Source organism: Lycium barbarum, chromosome 5 (assembly GCF_019175385.1).
Source record: "Lycium barbarum isolate Lr01 chromosome 5, ASM1917538v2, whole genome shotgun sequence".
Lineage (NCBI taxonomy): Eukaryota > Viridiplantae > Streptophyta > Magnoliopsida > Solanales > Solanaceae > Lycium > Lycium barbarum.
This window is the reverse complement of record NC_083341.1, coordinates 11,861,034-11,867,102: the sequence shown is the minus strand read 5'-3', so window position 1 is coordinate 11,867,102 and position 6,069 is coordinate 11,861,034. Positions and strand designations below refer to the sequence as shown.

The window sequence follows — 6,069 nt, the reverse complement described above, 5'->3', positions numbered from 1 at the left end:
AGCCTGTTGTAAATTAATTGTACTTTATGGTAACCCTACCTAATGATGTAATCTTAGGTTCAAAGGGAAAAACAAGTAAAGTTACAATTGTTGAGCACATCAATAAAATTTCCATTTCTTCAAAGAGTGAGTAAATATGCATAGGTTGAGATTCTATTCTCTTAATAAATCTATAAGACCGATCTCGGTTGGAGTTAGTATAACGACTCTTGATAGATTTACCAATATTCCTACTGTAGAGGAGGATGAGATTATATTCTCTTAATGAGTCTATAAACCGGTATCGGTTGGAGTGTGTAGGAACCCTCTTGATAGATTTATCGACACTTTTCTTTAAAGGAGGATGAGATTAAATTCTCTTAATGAATTCATAGACTAATTGGTCGGAGTATGCAATGTTACTCTTGATGAATTCAGCTCGCTAAGTGCGAAGTGGAGGCCGCTTCAATAAGATTTTTAACAGGGAAATCTTAAAGCACTTAGTTTAAAGGATTCAGGACACATGGTCGTAAGGTGTCGAAGGATTACGATTTTCACCGGAAGTATAGTAATGTGCGTGGAAACTTTTCTACTTCATTTAATGATCTACTCAGTTCAAGATTCGTTCACTAAGTAGTCAATGATTTAGAATGTATTCACTAGCTAATGGTTCAAGTCCAAAAGACACCATTATTGATGCATATTACTAGATTAATGTCTCAAAAATATTTTCAAAATTTCTTGAAACAAGTGGGGGATTGTTAAGTTAATGTTTTAATTAATTTTGAAACATTTCATATGATAAAAGTTTTTCAAAACTAAATGAATGTGAATTTGAAGATACATTCTTCATTTAGTATTTTATGTTTTAGGTTCTTGAAAGTTACATGAAAGTTGCATGTATTTTAAGAAAATTCATGAACCTATTTTAAATCCTATTTAATGAAAACTTTTATGTTATGTAATTTTTTATCCTATAAATAGTGTTTCATTCTTTTGGAAAAGGCAAGCACTTGAAAGAAAACAATTTCCCCTTAAAACTTTAGAGAGACATTGATCATAAGGTGAAATCACCAATTCAAGAATAGAAGAGCAACTTTCTTGAATGCTACTTGTTGTGGCTTAGTTGAATCCCGAAGATAGAGTTGTTATTTATTCTTCCGTTTGCTCGTGGGAGAGACTCCAACTATCTTCAAGAAACGTCTTAACATGCCTCTAATCCAAGCAAGTTTATTTTGGATTTCTTTTATTATTATCATTCTTGTTCTAACAAAGTAAACATCATTAAGGGAAAGAAGTAAAGTTAGAACCTCAATGCATCTGTTCAGACCGGTGTACAAGAGTCATATTTGCCTCTATTGCTTGCGCAAATTCTACGTATGCTACTGAACATGTAAATTACACTTATGTGTAATTAACTGTTTGCAATTAGTTATACATCAATCTTTTACTACTTATATGCTTAGTGAAAACACTTGCCTTCAATTTGTTTTAAAGTAATTTGCTTGAGAAAAAATTGTTGAAACTTGTTCATAAAAATTCCTTCGAGGTTTGCTTTTTGCTAGTCTCTCCCACATGTGCGTCTTAGCTTCATGCTTGTTTATGAACAGTTAACACTTAGTTTAAAATAGAATTAAAATCTGTTAGTTAACAGAAATGAAGATAGATTTATTCTTAAGAATCAAAGACTATATTGTTAGTGCCAGTCCTTTATGATTTTTTGTTGTAAGTATGCTTTCGACTCGAAGGTTTGCCTCAAAATTAAAAACACAATTATTAAAATGCTTGAACATGCCGATATTTATGAGTTTAAGTTATATATTTCAATAGTGTAAGTAAATTTTCTCACATGATCAGTATTGTTAGACATTGATCGTTAAGATAGTATTCTCAAATTGTATTTAATAGTGATGGGCTTGTCGCAATAAGAGTGATTTAGTAAAATAACCCATTTATTAAAGAGTTAAAATATATATAGTGTTAATGAAATTTCAACAATATGATCAGGTCAATTAAAGGATATCTATAAGTAAGTTTTCTTAAAATGTCAGATTCGTAATCTTCAAAATAAGATAGGTTACCTGCTACAATATGTAAAAGCAAAATGATGGATATAAAATTTCTTGTACTAATGATTATATGGCTTAGACTCTTTACTAATGATTAGATCAGGCTTAGTAAGTAAAGTTACCTGGCCAACTTAACCTGATAGTGCAAAAATTTCTTACTCTGTAATACAGAACATAAACTCATACTTTATTTTTGACATCTTAAAACAATTTATAGTGCTTCCACTATCACCGTTATTTTTAATGTTTCATTCGTTACTTTTAAGAAATAAAATTAGTAAATCAAAATTTAAATTTTGGTATGATTTTTATTTATTTTTTGTAAAAAAGTACTTATAACTATATTTTAATGGTATGTGAAAAAAAAAATAAGAAACTTTACTGTACTATTTTAATGTAAGGGAGTTCAATACATTAGCATACTTCACAAATTTTCTTTCTCTTAAGTGAAAAAACCCTTAAACATCCTTACAAATGCATCATCTCCACCAACTCCATCTTGTTCTCTCTTCTCCTTTTTCGGCCAGTATTCGCCGAAGCACCAGATTTTTCGGCATCCAACGGGAAATTCAAAATAGCTTTTCTTCCTCTATTTTAAACGTCGTACAATCATAAGCTCTAGCAGCATCCACATCAGTATCAAAAGTACCTAACCAAATCCTCGACCCTTTTCTACTTGGATCTCTTAAGGGGTCGTTCAGTAGCTGGTTAGAGTTATGCAGGTCTTAATAATATAGGGATTTATTACGAGGAATCTAGGTATTATTTTATAGTGATTAGTTATGCAGAGTTTAGTTATTCATCTACATTATTTATTCCATCTTCTATCTTGCGTAAAATAATGCATAAATTCCTTATACCCTATACATGTATTAGTTATGCGGGTTTCTAAATTGCAAATCAAACACTGAATTATGTGTGTTGAGTTTTGTATGTAGCAAAAAAATTCTACCAAACATGGTATTACTTATGCAAAATTTAATACCTATACAACTTAGCTTCTAACCAGCTACCGAACGACCCCTAAGTAATTAACATACTTCACACATTTTCTTTCTCCTAAGCCAAGAAAAAAAACTTAAGCATCGTTACAAATTCATCATCTCCACCAACTCCATCTTGTTCTCTCTTCTTCTTTTCCGGCCAATATTCGCCGGAGAACTAGATTTTCTAGCATCCAACTGGAAATTCAGAATAACTTTTCTCCCTCTCATCTTAAACGCTGCACAATCATAAGCTCTAGCCGCATCCACATCAATATCAAAAGTACCTAATTAAATCCTCGACCCTTTTCTACTTGGATCTCTTAAGGGGTCGTTTGGTAGCTGGTTAGAGTTATGCAGATATTAATAATACAGAGACTTATTATGAGAGAATTTATGTATTATTTTTATAGAGAGAGTAGTTATGCAGAATTAAGTTATTCATCTATTATTTATACATAGATTTTCTCATGACCTATATATGTATTAGTTATGCGGGTTTTTAAATTGTAAATTAAACACCGAACTAGATGTGTTGAGTTTTTTATACGTAACAAAAATATGCCACTAAACATGGTATTACTTATGCAGAATTTAATACCTATACAACTTAGCTTCTAACCAGCTACCAAACGGCCTCTCAGTAATTAACATACTTCACACATTTTTCTTTCTCTAAAAAAAAAAAAAAAAAAAAAAAACACAACATCGTTACAAATTCATCATCTCCACCAACTCCATCTAGTTTTCTCTTCTCCTTTTCCGGCCAATATTCGCTGGAGTACCAGATTTACCGGCATCCAATGGGAAATTTAGAATAGCTTTTCTTCCTCTCATCTTAAATGCTGCACAATCATAAGCTCTAGCAGCATCCATATCAGTATTAAATGTACCTAACCAAATCCTCGATCCTTTTCTACTTGGATCTCTTATCTCTGCCGCGAATTCCCCCATGGCCTTCTTCTTACTCCTCTGTAATTTTTCTTCAGTACTCCTACAAGTAATAAGAAGTTTAAAAAATTAAGCCCATTTTTTTAATTCCACTATAGTAATGCCAATATAATAAAAATTATAAATGAGACACCCAAAGTAACGAGAGAATGCTTGTAACTGAGAAGCTATAAAAAAGGATCACAAAAAAGGAAATTTCCAAAAATATACAATCCAACATAAAATCTTAGGTCATGTAGTCATAATTTAAATTCGTACAATATTATACAACATTATAACAGGGTGGAAAACATTATACATAGTTGTATCAATCTTGTATAATAGTGTATAAAAAGTGTTTATACACAAATATGGGCTAAACAGGGCAACAAACTCAAAATATAGGCTAAAACGTGTAAATATTTTCTCTCATCAGACATAGAGCGTAATTTTCTCGGGGAAATTTTCCAAAATGTACCGCTCAACATAAAATATTACGTGATGCAGTCATATTTTCAGTTTATAAAACATACTCGTCGGTGAAATCGGCGTGGACCCCACAGAGCTGTCGGATGTTGGGCTGAGATTAGTGTCCGACTCGATTTTGAATTCAGGGAAATCATCATTGAAGTAAAGGGAAATTGGTGAAATGGGAGAATCTGAGAGTGAATTTGAAGTGGATGGCTCTGTTTTTACTGAAGTGATATGATCAGAAAAACAAGAATTGAGACTATTGATGAATGATTCTGTACTTGTGAAATCTTCCAGGAGATGTTGTCGTATGAGTTCTAACGTTAATCCTTCGTCTGATGTTGTCATTTGCAGTATTGTTTGGTTGTTTTTTGGCTGAAGTTTGAAAAGTGTAGTGAAGGTGTTTTGTGTTTATGTTTGTGTCAGTTTATATCTTATCTATATGTATGGGGTAGTAGGATTGTGTATACGTCGTTGAACACACGTACATGATCAGGAGGGGATGGGGTATGGCGTTGGGGTCCTTGGGGATACGGTTTGGACACTGTTTTTTGATTTATGTGTGACAATGTGTTTGTCATTAGCTGGAAAAAATAGAAAGCAACCTTATATATGTATTAATTTGAGTATGAGTTATTTATAATTTAACAAGGGTGTGCTGTTAGTATTAGTAAGCTGGAAAAGAGAAAACAATGTTGTATATGTCACCATCAAAGTTGTGATGGGATAAATAAGATATTTTTATTCCCAAGTAGAAGTCTCGAGTTTGAACTTTAAAAATGAAAAAACACCGGGTAAAGAACACTTTCTCATTTAATGGACTTTATGTGGCAAGCTAGCAGAAGTTTTTTCTGTTCCCTTTTTGTGAAATTAGATAAATGACTCTTTTTTGTTTCTCTTGCAACTTATAGATTTTTTAAATCACAATTTAAAGATATTTTTTGAGCAAACTGAAAATCTTTTGAAAAAATGTTAGAGCACCGTCTAAAAATTTATAAGTTATTGAAAATATTAAATGACAATCTAATGACTTATCTAAAACGTTGAGAATAAATAAGCAAACATTGAACTGGAGTTTAACATTGTCTAGAAGGGTAATTTTCAGAGTTATAATTGCACAATTTTTTTAAAAAAATAATGACAAAATCTAAATAATGGACTAAAAAGAATAATGCATAAATTAATTGCACACAAGTAAATTTTAGATATCAAATGATTTTTGTGTACCCTGATAGTATAAAAGAACTTTTACCTTATTGGATCACTTAAAAGATGATTAAAAATCATAAGTAAAAACTATCTTTTCAAAAAATAGAATAACCTTCTATGAAATGTTAAATTATACTCCCTCAGTTTCACATGTTTATCTTACTTTCCTTTTCAATCTGTTTAAAAAAGAATATCTCTCTTCTTTTTTACAACTCTTTGATTCCCATTTTTCAATGGCATGTTTAAAATTACAACAGTAAATGAAATTTTAGTACATTCAACATGTCTTTAATTAAAGATCGAGATTCAAAAGTCTTTACTTTCTTAATATTCGTGTCAAGTTAAATCCAAACAAACAAATTAAAATGAAAAAAGTACTGTACGTAAACATTATCAATTTAATTATTTTTTTCATTTTTTCCTTACTC

The 6,069-nt window shown here is 31.1% G+C and overlaps 1 pseudogene; it reads right to left on the bottom strand.

Moving 5' to 3' along the window:
* Positions 1–3,558: 3,558 nt before the first annotated feature.
* LOC132640461 (ethylene-responsive transcription factor ERF106-like) lies at positions 3,559–4,862 on the bottom strand (annotated as a pseudogene).
* Between the last annotated feature and the right edge of the window lie 1,207 nt (positions 4,863–6,069).